General features: G+C 34.8%; 1 pseudogene; it reads right to left on the bottom strand.

Moving 5' to 3' along the window:
* Window positions 1-1,442: 1,442 nt before the first annotated feature.
* LOC115519838 overlaps window positions 1,443-20,218 on the bottom strand; it is a 198,375-nt pseudogene continuing 179,599 nt past the window's right edge.

The following is a 20,218-nucleotide window of genomic DNA, read 5'->3' on the forward strand; positions in this document are numbered from 1 at the left end:
TGAATAGAGGACTATTGGATGTTGTCTTAATTCAATACAATTAATGAGTGGGTTTTTTAGCAAAGGAAGACGTTTTGTTGGGGCACAAAAGGCAACAGAGAGGAGTATTCCAGAAATATTTTGTATTTTTGAGGAATCTCAAGCTCCCGCAGAAAAAGTATTGTATTTGGAGTTAAAATCCCATACATGCCACACCAGCTAAATTGTTCCTTTGGGCAAATCACTTTATGTCTTTGAGTCTCAGTTTTCTCATCTTTATAATAGAACAGTTATACTAGGAATGCTAGGATCAATTGAGAAGTAGGAAATTCTTTATGACATACAAATGTACATTATTATTATCATTCAGAAAAAAATTAGATTTACCTACATTAAAATAATTTCTTATTCCTAAGGTTTTCTTAATTCAATCAAGTGCCTATAAGGACTATAAGCCACTAAAAAGATAGCTGGATTTGTAAATAATAAAGTTTATCTTGTATACATATATATGAGCTTTCTAAATATATTGTTTTCATCTTAAAAGTTTTTTTTTAAATAATCAACAAAACATGGAAAGAGGAACCCGTGAATAAGAACAAATTAAGAAATAAAAATACAGTATGGCCTTAAGGATGGCTCTAGGAAGAATAAAGATGCAAATTAATTCATAATTATAAAAATACAAAAGGAAAGTAAATGGGAATTTAAGTTGTTTATAGAATCAAAACACATGGTTAGATGTAGATATATTACTTAGCACATATGGTATAATTAGTATACAATAAGAAGAAAGGTAATTATTTAAATCCTATTGTCAAAGGTGGGAAAAAAAGATACAGTAGTATTGCACTATTACAGGTAAAATAAAGTGATACAATCTACCAGGCAATTTGAGAGTCCTGATAAAAATTTAACATGCATGCATGACCCAATTAGCTTTGGGGTTTGGGGCTTTTTTTCTCATTAAACTTCTGTTTTAATGGGTTTCAAAATTCTGTGACAGATTTTTGGTCAAGTTGTCTCCATTAAAAAGTATGGATTTAAAAACTAATAGGTTGAAAGTGACACACACACACACACACACACACAAAACCAAATGGTGCACAAAAGATTCTCCTTTCCTTCTGAATATTGTTATCATTAACCAGTCATTTACTATTAAACTTAAATGGTCAGTTGACACAAACAGCTTTGAGATGGTTCTTCCACCAGTTATTAAGACTGAGGTGGGGGTACCTGGGTGGCTCAGTCAGTTAAGCATCTGACTTAGGCTCAGGTCATGATCTCATGGTTCATGAGTCTGAGCCCTGTGCAGGTTCTGTACTGACAGCTCAGAGCCTGGAGCCTACTTCAGATTCTGTGTCTCCCTCTCTCCCTGCTCCTCCCCCACTTGCACTCTAAAAAATAAACATTTAAAAAACTTTAAAAAAGAGACTGGGATGGCAGGTATTAGAGATTATATTTATTTAGCCTTCTAAGCTTTCTGAGCAGACTTGGTGACCTTGCCAACTCCAGCTGCCTTCTTGTCCACTGCTTTGATGATACCCATAGCAACCGTCTGTCTCATGTCATGAACAGCAAAATGGCTGAAGTCCTCAACACACCTAGGCGTACCAGGAGCCATATCAATGATGGAAGCAGCACTAGATTTCAGGAACTTGGGGCCATCTTCAAGCTTTTTTCCAGAACAACAGTCAATCTCCTTCAGCTCAGCAAACTTGCGAGCGATGTGAGGTGTGTGACAATCCAGCATAGAAACATATCTATCACTGATTTGGCCTGGATGGTTTAGGATAATCATCTGAGCCATGAAGCCAGCTGCTTTCCCTGGTGGGTCATTTTTGCTGTCACCAGCCACATTGCCACAATGAACACCTTTGACAGATATGTTCTTGACATCGAAGCCCATGTTGTCCCCAGGAAGAGGCTCACTCAAAGCTTCGTGGGCATTTCAACAGACTTCAGCTGTAACATGGACTGGAGCAAAGGTTGACCACCATGCCTGGTTTAAGAATACCAGTCTCCACTCAGCCCAGAGGGACAGAACAAATATCACCAATTTTGTAGACATCCTGGAGGGGCAGACACAAAGGCTTGTCAGCTGGATGAGGTGGTGGCAGAATGCAATCCAGACCTTCAAGCACTGTGGTTCCACTGTCCTTGCCATCTTTATGGGTGACTTTCCATCCCTTGAACCAAGGCATGTTAACACTTGGCTTTAGCATGTTATAACTATTCCAACCAGAAATTGGCATGAATGCTACTGTGTTGGGGTTGTAGCCAATTTTCTTAATGTAGGTGCAGACTTCTTTAATGATTTCCTCATAACTCTTCTGGCTGTAGGGTGGCTCAGTGGAATCCATTTTGTTAACACCAACAATTAGTTGTTTTATATTCACTGCATAAGCCAGAAGGGAAGGCTCACAGATCTGCCCATTCTTGGAGATACCTGCTTCAAGTTCACCAACACCAGCAACAACAATCAGGACAACACAGCCTGAGATGTGCCTGTAGTCATGTTTTTGATAAAGTTTCTATGTCCTGGGGCATCAATGATGGTCACATAATAAATACTTGCTGGTTTGGAATTTCCAGGGAGATATCAATGTTGATACCATGTTCATGTTCAGCTTTCAGTTTATCCAAGACCCAGGCATTCTTGAAGGAGCGCTTTCCCATCTCAGCAGCCTCTTTCACATTTTTTTTTGATGGTTCTTTTGTTGCTACCACCACATGTGTGCATCAGATGACCAGTAGTGGTAGACTTGCATGAGTCTATGTGTCCAATGACAACGATGCTGATTTGAGTCTTTTCCTTTCCCCATTTGGTTTAGGTTTAGAGGTGGTTTTCATGACACCTGTGCTCTGGAAGCAAATCCTTTAGTTGCTGTTAATGTTTTTGTTTTTCATACAAGTATGTGAGTGCACAAGGCACCTTGGTTTCTAACAGTGATTGTTTAGAGACAACTGAATATCTTTCTGTAGAGAAATATTTAAAAAAATTTCAAAACAGAAAAGGAGAGAATGCAACAGATAAAGTTCTGGTAAAAGAGCAGCTACCTCACAAAAAGCTCATGATTTTCGGGCAGAAGAACATTGCTTGTGAGCTCACTGAAAAGTGTATGCAACTGGAGAGACTTCATACATATTTTGGAAATCACTTGGAAAATGCAAGATAAAACAAGAGAAAATTAAGTAAGTGCTCTCCTTTACATAAAAGGGGATTTGTGGTTTCTAGACTCAATAAGCATAGGTATGAGATCTATTCCACAAACCTATATCATGAATTTTCAGATATGTATGTTGTTATCATTTTGATACGTTACTAAGACATTTTTGTTTAAACTAATGTGATTTATTTTCTTGACAGATTTGTTAGGCTGGTGGATCAAAGAAATGCCACACACAGCTTATATTTTCACTCAAGCAAGGCATTTGGCAAAATCTCTGATTCTCTGAGATCACTGGGGAGTAAGGTCTTAACAATCACTTAGGAAATACCTTTGGAATGTGAATGTGGGACACAGAGAAAGTATCATTGCTAGTAGTATGGGCAGAATGTAAGCAACAGAGAAAATACAGGCAGTGAGCTAGCATCTAAACTTTGAAATCAAACCTGAATATGAACCCAGGTTCAGAAAATGCCTTACCTATTCAATGATCTGTCAATTTGGTGTTGTTTAATCTCTCTCCAGCCCTCAGTTTTTTTCTTATGTCATTTGAGAATTAAAACATTGCCTACCTTAAGGTCATTGGGAAAACTCAAGAGGACTGAATGACCAGTAAGGGCTTAGTAAGATGACCAGCATCAAGTATTATATTAAAATGAATACACAGAAGATACAATTAATTAGAAGCACTCAGGCAGAGTAACAAAGAGTCTTTATGTCTTTCCACAACAGTAGCAGCAGAGGCAGAAAAAATTTGAATTACCATAATATCATATACTGCAAGGAAGAAAGAAGGATCTTCCCAAGAAGGATGATGAGCACAGGACATTCTCCTTTGGACTAAAGAAAATTGGAATTGAGACACACTATTGATTATTTACAGAAATCTTTATTTTTTTTCTCTAAGATGCTTGTATAACTTCTCAGTTTTCAATATTTAACATTTACTACAAGTACACTTCAAATAAATATTCAATATCTAAGATAAATTCGGAATATCTGTTTCTTATCTCCTAAGAGAGTGTAACATAATTACTAAATAAAAACTCAAAAGGATGAATTGTTTCAAACTAACAAAATAAATATAAAAGTGTGGTGAAATGTATTGTTGCCACAACTTTAGGCAGGGTCCTCAACTTCTTGTGACTTTCTTATTGTTGTTTATATGTAGATAAAATTAGGGATAATTATGTGATTTTAAATAACGTAATCAAGATAAAATGATTAGCATGGTCATTGGCTAACAATGAACAACCATGAAAATGAATGCGGTTTTCATTATTATCAGATGAAGAAATTAATAAACACCTAATATTTAGAACAGAGAGGAGTGGTTCATTTTAAAACCCTAAATAGGGGACACCTGGGTGGCTCAGTCAGTTAAGAGTCTGACTTCGGCTCAGGTCATAATCTTATGGTTTGTGAGTCCAAGCCTGGCATTGGGCTCTGTGTTGACAGCTCAGAGCCTGGACCCTGCTTTGGATTCTGTGTCTGCCTTTCTCTCTCTCTGATCCACCCTTCCTTGTGCTCTGTGTCTCTCTGTCTCTCAAAGACGAATAAACGTTAAGAAAATTAAAAAAAAAAAAACAACCTAAATATTGTACTCAATGGCAAGTGCACTGTGATCCAAGAGCATAAAAACACCATGAAATAGATCATGGGATCTCTTATTGTATTAAATAGAAGTATGGTGTTTTCATTAAGAGAAATAATTGTTTCACTTTATACAGTTAAGATATCATCTAGGAAATTTCATTCTGGTAGTAATATTTAAGAAGGACTTGAACAAACAATAGAGATAGTAAAGAAGCTGGAGCACTTAATGACTTGATTTGGAAAAGGGAAACACTGAAAGGGAAAAGTAATGCTTATCTTCCGGTATCTAAAGAGTTCGTACTGGGAATGCGCAATAAATTAGGATTAAGTGGAGAAAGTTGTAGGAATCAGATTTTGAGCAAACATACAGACAAATATCTAGTAGTAGATTTGTCTGACAGCTCAGTGATGTTTTAGGGATTGGAATCTTCATTTTTGACCAGCTTTTAGTGATCTTCTTTCATACGAAATAAGGGAAGGTGGTACACAGGATGCTTGCTGTACCAATTTCCCATTCAGAACCTAAGGCGTATATTCTCAGCCAGCCAAGGACTCTTCCTCACTGGAGCACAGGTATCCTTTAATCTACAATCCTGACAGAATCCCTTAAATGGCATTTTATTTTTTTTTTTATTTTATTTTTTTTTAATTTTTTAACGTTTATTTTTGAGACACAGAGAGACAGAGCATGAACGGGGGAGGGTCAGAGAGAGAGGGAGACACAGAATCTGAAACAGGCTCCAGGCTCTGAGCTGTCAGCACAGAGCCCGACGCGGGGCTCGAACTCACGGACCGCGAGATCATGACCTGAGCCGAAGTCGGACACTTAACCGACTGAGCCACCCAGGCGCCCCCCCTTAAATGGCATTTTAGACAGCGACTGCCAATCACTTAGTATGCCATTTCTGTCTAAATGATCTCTAAGGTTATTTAAATTCTAATACCTCATGATATTAGTGTTTAAACCATATTTTTTCACATAGAATACAGGGCATTATGTCTGCCATTTACTTATATAAAAATAAAGGGAGTAACATTTTCAACCAACATTGTAATGTCTTATTCCTAACAATAAATGATTTTGAGATAATTCTCATTTCTCAACAGAACCACCAGATGGTATGTTTTCTAGACAAGTCATATTTATAACAATGTATTTTTACATTTTGCAATACAACATAAAGCCTAATAATAAGATCTGAATTCTGCAAATACTAGACAAATCTGCAAGTATAACATTCTTCTCTCCTAGCGAACATCCTGTGAATTCATAAATATTTACATATTACAAGTTATAATTATGTAGCACTGGGGAAAAGGGAAAATGTAACTGTATATTTATATCTATAAGAATATAAAAGAACATTCATAAATTACAAATGTGCATTGTTCTAAGAAAAGTACCTACTGAGCTTTTGTATCTTAAGGCCAATACATAAGACATGTCTCTCCATCCCCCCCAACAGTGGAATAAAAAATTATAATTGTAAGTTTGAATGACTATTGATTGCTTATTATAGTTTCTATTAATAGTTATAAATGATTATGTATGAGCACATCATTGTAGGTATTTGATAATGTAGAAGTTTGTATTGCTACAGGGATAATCCTCCTTAAGAAACTGACAAGCATTATTATAAAAAATACTGCAAAGTATGTATTTGCTCTAAAACAATTACCTAAAATAGTGCATTTAAATGCTATCTTCTTCTTGCTTTTCATACTAGGCATTCCACAGTAAATTCTATATCACAGATTAATCTGCCCACTAATAAATTTCTGCTAAATAAAAGTGAATTTTTTAGAAATCTGTGATGCATATAACAGATTAGCTTTGAGTTATTCCAAAGCTTTAAAAAAATGAAAAGTAATAAATGTTCCCTACACTTTCACATTATTTTCTACAGAAATGATCATCATTTACATTTATTTTTTATTTTAGTTTTCATATGCTCCTTTTCCTACCATTTTCACTACAAAATGTTCCAACAATTTAATTATTTCATACCTACATTTTTATGCACATCTCTGCAGGTACATTTATGTATTAGAGTAAATTCAGGTCTTAAATAGTCTCACCTCTGAGGTTGACAGTTCTTATGTGGCAGTGACCTCCAGTCATCTGATCAAATTTTGGGTTACTTACTAGTTATAATCAAATATATTCTCATCTCTTATTTGAACAAATCATACAGAAATTGAATACAATTTTTATGAACACTAGCAATATGTTCACTTCCCTGATAATTTTGACATTAAAATTCCATCTTAATAATCCCATCCTTCAGGCTTTGCAGACTCTTAAGGTATTAAAGCAAAAATTATCCTAAGCAGTTAGATTATAATGTATTTAAAGATTAGACATTTCATGTTGAATATTAACTGCTCCACTTCCCAGGAAAAGAAAACTATGCTGATTTTCTTCTTCTACAATTTATACATTTCAAAGGCCAGCTATCCAAGTTTCAAATCATATTGCAGGAAAACATACTTAAAATGACTTGAATGTTCCATAGAGTTTCAAAGTATAAGTAACAGCATATTAAGATACATTAGAAATATTTACAGCAATTATTTAATTTTATTTCAAAATAACATACCATAGTTATTAAAAATTTAACTATAGCCAATACTTCATAGATAGAATATTACTTAACTAAAGTTGTTAAATTCTCTATTGAAAAAAGTAAATATGCACCTTGTTAGGTATTAGGTAGATATTTATTGAATATGCCCTTTGTAATGTAGAATGAGAGAAATTAAAGACAAATGTGAACTAGCAGATGAGGAAATGACCTATTGTATTGTTTCTTAGGATTAAAGAGATAATGAAATGTCATCTATTACTTCTTTTTACTTCTGGAAATTATGAATATGATCAGTTCATAAGGATGAAAGCCTGTCCTAGTCTGAATTTCTCTAAAGGACAAAATTTTGAGCCCATCCATACACTTCAAAAGTGGTAACTTAAACAAAAGTCAACATTTTTTTTTTCTAAATCTTGTCTTGGTTCTATGGCCAAGGTTCTAGAAGGTATGACAAACATGTTCAGGATGACAAACATTTACTCACATACAACTTAAAGAAAAAAGGTGCTATGAATGTTTGTGCCTTTCTCACAAATTAATATTCAAATATTTAAACCTAATTTCCAACATGGTGGTATTTGGAGGTGGGCTTTGGGTGGCCATGAGGATGGAGCCCTCATGAATGAGATTAGTGCCTTTGTATAAGAGACCCCAGAGAGCTCCTTTACCACTTCTACTATGAGTGGACATGGTTAGAAGATGTTATTTATGAACCAAGAAGTGGGTCCTCCCCAGATACTGAATCTATTGGAGCCTTGATCTTGGACAGCCTCCAGAGCATGAGAAATGTATTTCTTTTGTTTTTGGTATTCAGTTATAGCAGCTTGAATGGATGAAGGCAGAAGGCTTGCAAACTAATAAAGAACATGTTTCCAGTAGCCCGTGTTTCCTGCTTTTGTCACTTCTGATCAAAGGAGAGAAATAAGAAGGATAACTTGGATAGAAAATCTATAACATATACCCTTTGGCACAGTATATGCCAATGACTTACATTAGGACCTTGGGTTGCAAGTAACTTGTTCTGTGAGTGTTCCTCAAAACAATCAAACATTTCTATTAAATTTTAACTTTATAAATGAGTGATGTCTTGCAATACGAGTAGTACATGATACCAAACATCACATGATCATGACTGAACCAATGGTTCTCTCTCTCTCATTGTGGGATTGTGGGTGATTCCCTCCCGTGCTCAGATGCTCAGTCTCAGGCTACAGTGTTGGGCAGAAATCGGTGACTTTTCAGAATGTTGGAAGTTTCCCACAACTGGCACTAGTGTATTTTTGTCACTTTAAAGCATCTATGGACAGTCTCTTGCTTTTCTATACAGGAGTAAGCTTAGGAATGCTCTGCTTCATTCTACTTCAGGCTGCCTGAAGATATAGACACTTTCCTTTACTACCTTATTGCCAGTTACATTAAATATAGTATATGATAGAGTTTATTAATACTGTACCTTAGTCAACATCCATTGAGCTTGTCCAATGGCTCTTAAGCAGAAAAAGGTTGAAATGAAAGGTGGTAAGAAGAAGGAGATGATTATGGTGGAAGTTAAGAAGGAAATCATCAAGAAGTACAAACAAGGTATGTGAGTGGCCAAATTGCAAGATTTTATAAGAAGTCTACATTGACTATTTGCACAATGTTAAAGAAGAAATAAGAAACAAGAGGGCTAGATGCAGCTAAAGGAGTCACGAGAATATCAAAGCAATGGCCACATTTCTAGAAGATGTAGAAAAGTTGCTTCTGGTTTGGATAAAGGAGAAGCAAGTAGCAGGTGATACTGTGACTAAGAACTTTATTTGCAAGAAGGCAAAGGCCTTGTACACTGACCTGGTAAGTAAACTGCCAGATACGTCAACAGAAAATGAAGAAGGATTCAAAGAAAGCAGGGATGGTTTGATAACTTTAAGAGGAGAAGTGTTGTGAAGCATGGCAAGGCTGTGAGTTCAGATGCTCAGGCAGCTGATGTATTCACTACTGAGTTCCAGAAGCTCATGGTGTTTGAGTGTTACCTGCAGGAGCAAGTTTTTAACTGTGATGAGACAGGGAGTTTTGGAAAAAAATGCCAAAGTGGACCTACATTACAGAAGAAGAGAATGCAATGCCTGGTCACAAGCCCATGAAAGACCATCTCACGCTCTTGTTTTGTACTAATGCAAGTGGGGATTTCAAAGTCAAGCCCTTGCTCATGTATCATTCCAAGAATCTATGAACCTTCGGGAAATGCAAGGTGCAGAAGAGTTAAACGTTATGTAGAGGTCCAACAGCAAGACCTGGGTCATTCCTATCTTGTTCATTGAGTGGATCAACAAGGTCTTCTGTCCTTCAGTGAAGAAATAGCTTTTAGAAAAGAATGTGCCACTCAAAGCCTTGCTGGTTATGGATAATGTTCTTGCTCATCTTCTAGGCTTTGAGGATGACTTACTGGAGGAATTCGAGTTCATTAAAGTCAAGTTTCTTCCTCCCAACACCCCCCCAATCCTCCATCCCATGGATCAGCAGGTCATTTCAAGCTTTAAGAAGCTTTATATCACATTTCAAACTTTAAGAAGCTTTATGCCAAAGTACTATTACAGTGAAAAGTTCGAGGTGACCAAAGGAACAAACCTTACCCTCCTAGTTTTGGAAAAATCATTTCCACATCATGAACTATCTCAAGATCATTGATAAAGTCTGGGATGTGGTCACCAACAGAGCCCTCAACTCTGCTTGGAGAAAACTGACCTGACTGCATTTTTGGATTTGACTTAGAGGGGTTTGCTCATGAATAAGAGCCACCAGTTGTTGATAGAATTGTGCCCCTGGGGGAGAGCTTGGGGCTGGAGGTGAATTAGGATGGCATTCAAGTGCTGGAAAAGAAACATGGCCAAAAGCAGACCACCCACGGACTGATGGAGCTGTGTTGCGAGCAATAGCAAGAGGTTATGGAGGAGATCTCATCTGCAGAGGAGGAGGAGAAAAAGGCAGAGGAATCCCTCACTTCAAATGAAATTGGAGAGATGTGTAAAAGGTGGGAAACACTGCAAAATTTTGTAGAAAATCACCATCCAAATAAGGCTGTAGCGGTGTGGGCAATGAACCTGTTTAACAACAAGGCAATGTCACATTTCCACAAAAATCCTCAAAAGGAGGCAAAAGCAAGTGTCATTGGATAGGTTCCTTGTTAAAGTTGTATGAAAAGAAAAAGATTCCATTGAGTCAGTAGATAACAGTGATTCCATTAGTGATAGTGAAAGTCGTCATACACAATAACCCTCCTGCCTTATCTCCCTCATATCAGCCATGAAGGTTTCCAAAGGTATGTGCAGGTTAATTTGTTTATTTTTCTTTATATTTTGTATTTTCTTTACTATTTTGTATTATATTACAGTATTGTAGTCATTTGTGTATGATTATTTTGGATTGAGGAACGAATCATCTGGATTTCCATTATTTCTTATGGGGAAATTTGTTTGATATACAAGTGCTTTGGATTACAAGCATGTTTCTGGAACAAATTGTGCTCACAAACCAAGGTTTTACTATATCTTATTTTGTACCCATTAGCAAATATCTTCTATTTACCAAGTTCCATTTCTCATCATTCCCCAAAAAAGATAAAGATAATAATTCTTCATTTTTTTACTTATATATGTCTATGCAAGTGTGTGTGACAATTAAATAGCATAAAATCTCATTTTATATTGAGTTGACTTTATTTCAACTGCTAATTATTTTGTTTTTGTTTCGGCTCTCCTAAAGGTACATTCTAAAGCCAGATTAGTGTGCAGGTTGTTTGTTTGGGAGGCTGTGACAAGAAGTACCTGAATGACAAAGGGAATGAAAGCGCAGGAGGAAAGATGTTTTAGTTCTAGTTTACTGTGTAGCAAACCACTCCAGAATTAGTGGCTTGTTATCAGTTATATTTATTTATATATTTTTTAATTTGTTAATTAATTTTTTTTATATCTAACAATTATGTGTGTTGATTGAATGAGATCAGCTCTGGTTTTTCAGTCGGTCTCGCTTGGGACTTCTCAAGGGGCCTCTATCACTAGAGACCTCTGCTGGAGTCTTAGCAGGACAGCATGATATGATTAAGCTGGCTCTCTGTAATCATAGAGTCTCTTATGTTTTATGTGACTGGTCTCTCAACAGGATGTTTCCAGTAGTATGTTGCATAGTCACACTTCTTATACAGCATCTCAGGATTTCCAAACGTGCTAAAGAGGAAGCAGACATGTCATTGTGAGAGGTGGGTTTCAAATTGCAAAGTGTCACTTCCATCACTGGATGGAAGAGGAGACTACTCAAGGGCATGCATACTCAGAAGGTTGGTTCTTTGGTGGTTTTCTTTGGAGCTTCATAGATACAAAAAGAAAGTCAGTACACTGGAGGTAAATCAAAAAGTTTACTGTGGGTAACAACAGGATGAGCCCTTCTGGGGATAACTGGAATACATACAGAACTATCTTAGAATTTCCTCCCTTGAGAGCTGCGGAATATCTACTAATTTTGGAGGGGGACTTTGTTAAAGCAACGTTTTTGAGTTGACAGAAGGCACTGGAATACAAGGTCCTACGGGGATAGGGGAATAAATGTATTTTGTACAGCTTACAAATATAACAAAATTGAACACTCAGACCAAGGAACAAACTTTATCAGTTTTTTTAAAAGTCCTTGTGTTTCTTCTCTCCATTCATATTTCCCTTCCATTACCCCCAATAGAATAGCCACTATGATAATTTTTTTGTAATCACTTCTTTGCTTCAGAAAAAAAATATTTCTCCAACAAAATTTGTATTCATAAAAATTACACTGCTTAACTTTTATCTATTTTGTAAAATTATATCAATGGAAACATACTATTTCTATCTTTTTGCAACATGTTCGTTCATTGTACATTGTTTTTCACATTCCTATGTTTATGCTTAAAACTGAGGTTCATTTGTTTTATTTGCTCTGTAGTATTTCATTACATAGATCCATTTTACTGGTGAGCAATGTTTTCACTGAATCCCCCAGAAAATAAGAGAGCATGCTTTCTGTTTCTTTACTGGGAGGTGGGATGTAATCCCATGAAGGCCCTGATGGTGGGGACGCAAGTGAGACAGGAAGGGAGTGTAAGCAGATGAAATGGGGCAATACTGAGCACTCCAGAACTTTGAAAGAAAAGTCATTCAAAGTGTCTCAAGACATGTTGGAAGTTGCCTCTGCTCCTCAGAATGATCTGTTGGGAAATGGGATAGGATGAACAAATAATTTATCAGCATCTTCTCGTTACCTTTATTATTGCTCAGAATTTACCTCACAGGGCACTAACTCCATAGCACTTCCAAGTTTGGGTCCCTGTCCTCTACAGAAAGATGCTGAGGATGCCAGATTTCAAACTCCACAGGACACATACTCATGGATGTCCAGAAGTAGTGAGAGACCCCAGATCCCCCATGGAGTGTGCTGGGTTGAGCTTTGATATGATAGATTTATATTACATGAGTAAATAAATGCATGCAACAGTTTTTAATAGATAACTTCAATAAAGTTAGGGGATTTTCAGTGTTTTTGTCGCTTGTTAACATTTTACCATAAAGGTATATACAATATTATTGAAGAGTTTCATTCATCTATTGAGAAATCATGTTTTTTCTCATTTAAGATGTTAATATGATGAGTTATATCATTCCACTTATAACTTTTGAAAGAACTCTGCATTTCTGAGGTAAAAATAATTTGGATATGATGTGTTCCACTTTTATTGAATATCTGTATTTGGGTTGCTAATATTTTAGTTTGTTGCTTCTATGTTGCTGAGTGGAATTAGCTTGTAACTTTTTATTATACTATTCTTATCTTAATTGGTGTCAAAGTAAGTTAACCTAATAAAAATGGATTGATCTTTTTGTTTCTGCTATTAGAAAACTTGGTAGTACTCAATCCTGAATTTATCTAAATCCCAGTGTCTTCTTGTGGAAAGAGTTTTTAACCATTTTAACTGATCTAAAAGATATGGAAATATTCAGGTTTGTGTTATTTCTTAACTCAATTTTGATCAATTGTATTCTTATAAATTATTGATCATCTTTTTTTAGTTTTATTATGTAAATCTGGTGTAATCTGATTAATCTCTGTATTTTCTGTAGCTATTAAACTACACCATTGTTAATATTTTATTTTTTCTTTCCATTATTTTCCTTTCAATATAGTAAAATTTGACTTTATTTAATACCTTTCAAAGAACCATTTTTCACTATTGGATAATTTTTATATTTTGCTTCCATCTCATTAACTTCTGACATTTTTATTACTTCTTTCTATTTTTCTGGGTTTTAATCTGTTGCTTATTTTAAAATCTCCAAAGAAATTAAATACTTAGTCTATTGTTTTCTAAATATTTCATTGTTTCTAATTTAAGCTTTCAAGACAATAAATTTTATTCTAACATCTACTTTAGCTCTATCTTATAAGTTTTAATCACAGTACTTTAATAATAGTTCAATTAATTTATAATGTATATTATTGTTTTTATTAGAATCATGATTTTTTAGGGATATTTTTTCACTTTTCTTAACATAAGTGTCTTCTTTTGTTATTATGTTTTAATATTTTTATTTTAATGCCAGTGTAATCAAATGATGTGTTCTTTATGTCATTTAAAATTTGTAAGGTTAGTGTATGTTTACTTTGCATAAATATTGCATATGTATAAAAATAGTATGTATTATCCAATGTTTAAGTGTACTGTTCTATGAATGTCAATTTTGTGATGAATATTCATTGTACCATTTAGCTCTTCTATATTGTTACTCATTTTTAGCCATTGTTGTCCAATCATTTGTTGAGTGACCATGGCAAATCCCTAATGATGATGGGAAAGCATTTAATTCCATCTTGTAATTACATCAATTTTCACTTTATATATTTTAAGTTACATTATTGTGTACATAAAATTTAGAATTATTATAGCATCTATTAAATTGAATATTTTATCATTGTGTAATATCCTCTTAATTCCTAATAATGGTTTCTCCCAATGTGTTCATTTTGTCTAGTGTTAACACACCTTCCCCATTTCCTTAGTCTTTTGACTCTCAATCATCTGTGTTTTGTTTTAGGTGTGTCAAGCTTTCCCTTAACTGGAATGTTTATGTCATGTCCATTATATGTCATTATTGATATTTTGGGATTGAAGTATATCAAATTACTATGTATTTTCTATTTGCCTTGATTTTGTGCTTCTTTTCATCCCCCCCCTTTTTTGGGCTCTTTTGGACACTTTTGCTCATTCATCTTTTCTTTAACTTTTTAGAAGTTACATGGTAAATCTTTTAGTTATTAGTTATTTGACAAACATAATTAATCAAGTTTAAAATTAATCAATTTCTGTATATACCAATTATATGTATATGTCATATTTATATATATGTGATATTTCGAAGGTATGTAATTGTATAATCCAGATACATATCTAAAGATTTATTAAACAGAATTGGCTCATGTGATTATGGAGGGTGAGAAGTCCCAAGATATATAGTCAGTAAGCTGGAGACCCATGACAGCCAATAGGATAGTTCCGGTCTAAGCCTGAGCCTAAGAACTTGGATGACCAATGTTATGGTGCAGGTGCCTGTCTGGGTCCAAAGACCTGAAAAGGAGAGCTGATGGCTTAAGTTCAGTCCAAGTACCAAAGTACAAGAGAAAACTGATGTCCAGGTTAAGAAGTTAGGCAGAGAGAGTTAACATTCTTATTCAAATTTCTGTTATATTCAGGCCTTCCACAGATTGGGTGAAGCCCACCCACATTAGGGATAGCAATCTGTTTTACTTAGTCTACCAATTTAAATGTTAATCTCATTAAAAAAAAAAAAACACCTTCACAGATGCAACCAGAATATTATTTAAGCAAACATCTGGCATTTTGTGGCCCAATAAAGTTGACACATAAAATACCTGTATGATATAAGGATCTTAGAATACTTTAAGATTATCCAATTCCAAACATGTATTACTTTTGTCCACACTCTGCCTATATCCTTCTTTTGCCCTCAAATAAGATGTTGCTTTCGTTTTAAGTAGTCAAAGATGGTTCAAGTTTACAAATAACACTATTTGTTCATATCTGTTTCAACTGGATCATTTTTCTTTTGCCACTCACACCTTTTTTCAAATTCACATTAGTGAAATTCTCTTGGTGGTCAACTCTTTTATGTCATATACTAATATTACACACATGTTCTTAAAAATCTATTTCTCCTAGGTGTGTAATTGGAAACAGCAAGTTTAGCTTTTGTTTTGTATACACAGTTTTGTGTATTCTTTCAACATAAAATGATGCCAAACATCAATTTAATTGCCATTTTATTGTTCTACCAGTCTGTCTTTAAATTTTTTTTATTAGTTTTCTTTATTTTTGAGAGGCAGAGAGAAACAAAGCACGAGTGGGGGAGGGGCAGAGAGAGAGGGAGACACAGAATCAGAAGCAGGCTTCTTGCTCTGAGCTGTCAGCGCAGAGCCAGATGCGGGGCCTGAACTCATGAACCATGAGATCATGACCTGAGCCGAAGTCAGACGTGCAACCAACTGAGCCCCCCCAGGTGCCCCAACACCAGTCTGTCTTTAAAATCATATTACTAATAGTATTTTAAGAATCTTCTCAGCTTATTTGCTGATCACTATCTAGTATGAATTTCTTTCATTTATATTGCTTGGGTTCTATTTGAATTTCTGAGTATGTGGGTTTGTGTATTTCATAATTTATGAGAGATTATTAGCCATAATTTATTCAGATATTGCCTCCTCCTTACCTATTGCTCCTTTTTAGAACTCTGGTTATGCTAATGTTTGAGCCATCTCATTCTGTCCTCCCATCTCTTATACTCTTCCCATATTTCTTCCTCTGTATCTCTCTTGGCTACATTCCAGATAATTTTCATACTATTTCTTCCTTCATTGGATCTAATCTGTCCCTTGAATAGCTTATATTATAATGGGTTTTTTTTTAAAGAACTATTTTTAATATTTTAACTTAAGCCTGCATGATGCGAATTTTCAAGTTTCTGTGTTATTTCCTTAGGCTTATGTTATATAAAATTGTTTTATAATCAATATCTGATAATTACAATATTTGAATTATTTACTAGTATCTTTTCTATTGCCTGTTTTTGGTACTAGTGCTTATTCATAGCGTTCTATTTCTGTGTGTGTGTGTGTGTGTGTGTGTGTGTGTGTTGTGTTTTTATAATTATTTACTGATATTTCCTTTGGCATATTATCTTGTAAAGTGTTTGTCACCTGGGTTGAAATTGAGTTCCTCCGCCCAATATCTGTATTTTCACAATGTCCTTCTATTGGGGGCACTGCTATTTCAAGATTATTTTAAGTTAAATTATTTACTTGAGACTTTTCATGTCTCAAGAATTCAGAAAACAAACCTACATGAGAGCCAGTTTAAGATTATGAATTCTATGGGAATAGTATTTCCCCCACAAGCCAGTGTTAACTTTGACACAGGTAACTCTCCTTGCTGATGCTTTCTTCAAGCTTAGATTAGTTTTCATCCCTTCTTCTCATATAAGCATGACACTTTGGGTCCCAGATTTTTATTCAGGTATCCTATTAGACTCCCTTCCTCGGTCCACAGGCTATATATCCCATTTGTGTTCCCCAAGCAACAATAAAGTGGAAGCATAAGATGTCCAGGATTTGCCAGAAGACCTCAAGATGAAATCTTTGGTACATATCTGTCATCCAAGATTCCCACCTTAATTTCATAGTTTAACTGTGTAGGTTCCTTTTTTTGTGTCAGTTCATAGATGCCTTTAAAAATAAAATTTGTGGGAGTTCTGGAAATGTGGGGTTGGGGGGAATCCTGGAATCTAGAAGGAAATGAACTGCCAAGATAAAGAGCAATGGCTGTTATCATCTTAACAGGAATAGGAAACAAATAGAGAAAGGTGTCTCTTCTCCCTCTTCCAGGCTTCCAGCCGCTCTTCAGCACTCATTGAGAAAACCTAACAAGAATTTACCAGATTTGCAGAAATGGGATTGTAGAATCTTATAACTAGCCCTAGAATACAGACGTGTCAGTTTAAAGCTGGGAAATAACCTGATAAATAACCCAAAATCATTTCTATATTGTAGGAAAAGAACATGTGTTAGTTGAATTTCTATTATCATTATTTTCCAAGGATGTGTCCAAATTGTTCAGATGAGTCTAATGAAAAATTAAGATGTGAATCAATGTAAAAATTTGGCTGAGTAAATATATAATTCATATAACTCTCAAGAATTCTAACCTGTAATTCTCCATGCCACAGTTTTTCACTATCATAGTATGGTTTTCTGCATCAGGAAAGAAATACAACCGCTGCCCTGCTAAGTCAGAAAGCCTGCCTGCTTACTCTTTTACCCCTAGGTGGTGGTCAATAGAAAATAAACTGCCCTCACAGATTCAGGTCTGGGCAATACCACACAGTGAAGTCTCGGACGTGTCATACGCTGCTTTTAGCGTGATGTGTCTTGTTTATGATTCAAGCACATAAACGTCCCAGGAGAACTTGAGTGATGTCTCACACACTTACCTTTCTTCTATGCTCAGCAAACATGAGTTTTTAACACAAAAGAACTTAATTTTTTGGTATCACTCCTAATCTCTTCTTTGTTAAATAATGAGCCTTTATTGCTTCTATGGAAAAAGGAAATAATAGGGTTTTGTTTTTGTCGTTGTTGTTATTTACAACTACATTTTTACTGTGTTCAAAAGTGATGTAACAGTACTTCCCCAGGATGGCGTAATGACAACACCACTCCCTTTTTTTTGCCACTAAAGCTTAAAGCCAAATGTCTTCTATAGTAGACAAAAACTTGCTTGATAGTCATAAAAATATATATCCTTCAGGATAGGAACCATTTTCTGTATCATTCCATGTGTCGATCAGCACATAGACATCCTAAATCCAGGTGTATCTTTATGTACCTTCCAGGAATTGTCATGAAGATTTATTAACAAATTGAAATTTATGAACACCAGTATATATCTTAGATGCTTACCAATTAAAGGAGCTTAATGGCATTGTAAATACACATATTTGGAGCAAAATAATCATTTTCTGCCTTGAGTGATTAGTACCACTGTTAAATTTTGGAGTTTTATTTATTTCAAGTTTAATGCGGTATAAAACTGTTTTTTTTTTTTTAATAAACGTAAAATCAATTCATTCAGTATATATTCACAATACAATCTTTTTCAAACAAGTTTCTCTAAACAGGATGTGGCATTATGTATAAATTCATTTGAAATTAAAAAAAATTCAGCTTAAATGCATAATTAGTCTTTCAGAAATTGTGTGTCTTACTATAAGCCTTTTTATATCATCCCATGTGTCAGGAAATAAGCAATTACTTTAAAATATTAGAGTGAATTTTGTAATCTCTTAGTTTTTCTACACACTAAGTCTCAGGAAGGAATGTTGAAACCGGCATTGCATGTGAACTACAAATACATAAACGGTGATCTCATTTTACTGTAAGATTGCTACTTAGATTTTTCCTAACAAATGTCAATATTTCTGAGGACACGTTTATTTGTTGCTATATCAAATTTAATCAAATATAATTAAAATGCACTGTTTTCATGTTTATTTCTATTTATATATATACTGTTTTGGGCCATTCTACAATTTGTGTTATGATTTTAATCAGTAAGTTTTCAATATAACTTTAGGTTGATATTTGAGAAAAAGAAATTATTGTGTTTTACAAAAAAAATTTATTGTATCTCTATGAGCTATGAGTTAATCTGGGCTGCATCAAATCGTAACTTTGGGACTTTCAAATGTAATATTTTAATCTAGAGCTTTTAATTTATTAGTAAGCACAAAAAATAGCTTTGCAACCGATGTTGTCACTATTTTCACTAATCTTCAAGAGTTAAAATTCAATTTTTAATGCTAAAAATATTAAGTTTTTATTTGTATTGCTTTCTCTTGAACCTCTATAAAATCAAATATAATAATGCGATTCAATTTATACTATTAATTAATTTTCCTGAAAACATTTATTCATTCAGAGATTAATTTAAGAATTGTTGCTTTGTAAGATCTTTTAAACTCCTGAGCACAAATATCATCTACCAGGATTTCTTCATTCATTCATTCATTCATTCATTTTTACTCTTTCTAGATTCACTTTTCTAGCATGAGAGACTTCCTCCCCCCCTCCCCATTTTACTGTTTAGATTTTCCTTCTTTAAATAATTGGGAACTAGTGGCTCGAGTTCAGAAGAGTCTGATATTGACCTATTCATCACTCAATACAAATGGCTTCATCAGTTTTGCCTCTATATTGGAAAAGAAGGCTTTGTCACTCTAGCCTGTTGAGAGGCTTGAGATGTGGTTTAGAGGGATTGTTAGACTCTTTATTCCTCTTACCAAAAATGATAAGTGCCTTTTTGTACTGGCCAGTGGTGAGTGATGATCTGGTAGGTGATGTTTGGTTAATTCCATCAAGAGTGTGTAACGAAAGAAGACGTCTTTCTTCCTGCGAAGGGAGAATGTATGTTGCACTTGTCCTCTCCCCTCGTGTTCAGATAATTCGGGACTATACAGGCAGGTGGGTGTAATTGGTAAAGATAAAAAGGTTTTCTCTAAAGATTTGCTGGGTCACTTCCGTAGGGCAAAAGTCAGTAGCCCCTGTAGTTTTATGACCCAGGCACACGAACTGTACAAGAGAATGTCAGTGACGTATAACACATTTACTTTCCTCTATTCTTGGCAAACATGTGGCCTAAGAAAAGAAAGCTTATTTGTTCTTTGCATCACTAAAATAGTTTCTTTGTTAAATAATGATTCTCTGTTTATTGTATAAATTAAAAAGGACAATGTTACCAGAAATTCTTTTTTATGTTCT

Source organism: Lynx canadensis, chromosome C1, assembly GCF_007474595.2.
Source record: "Lynx canadensis isolate LIC74 chromosome C1, mLynCan4.pri.v2, whole genome shotgun sequence".
NCBI lineage: Eukaryota > Metazoa > Chordata > Mammalia > Carnivora > Felidae > Lynx > Lynx canadensis.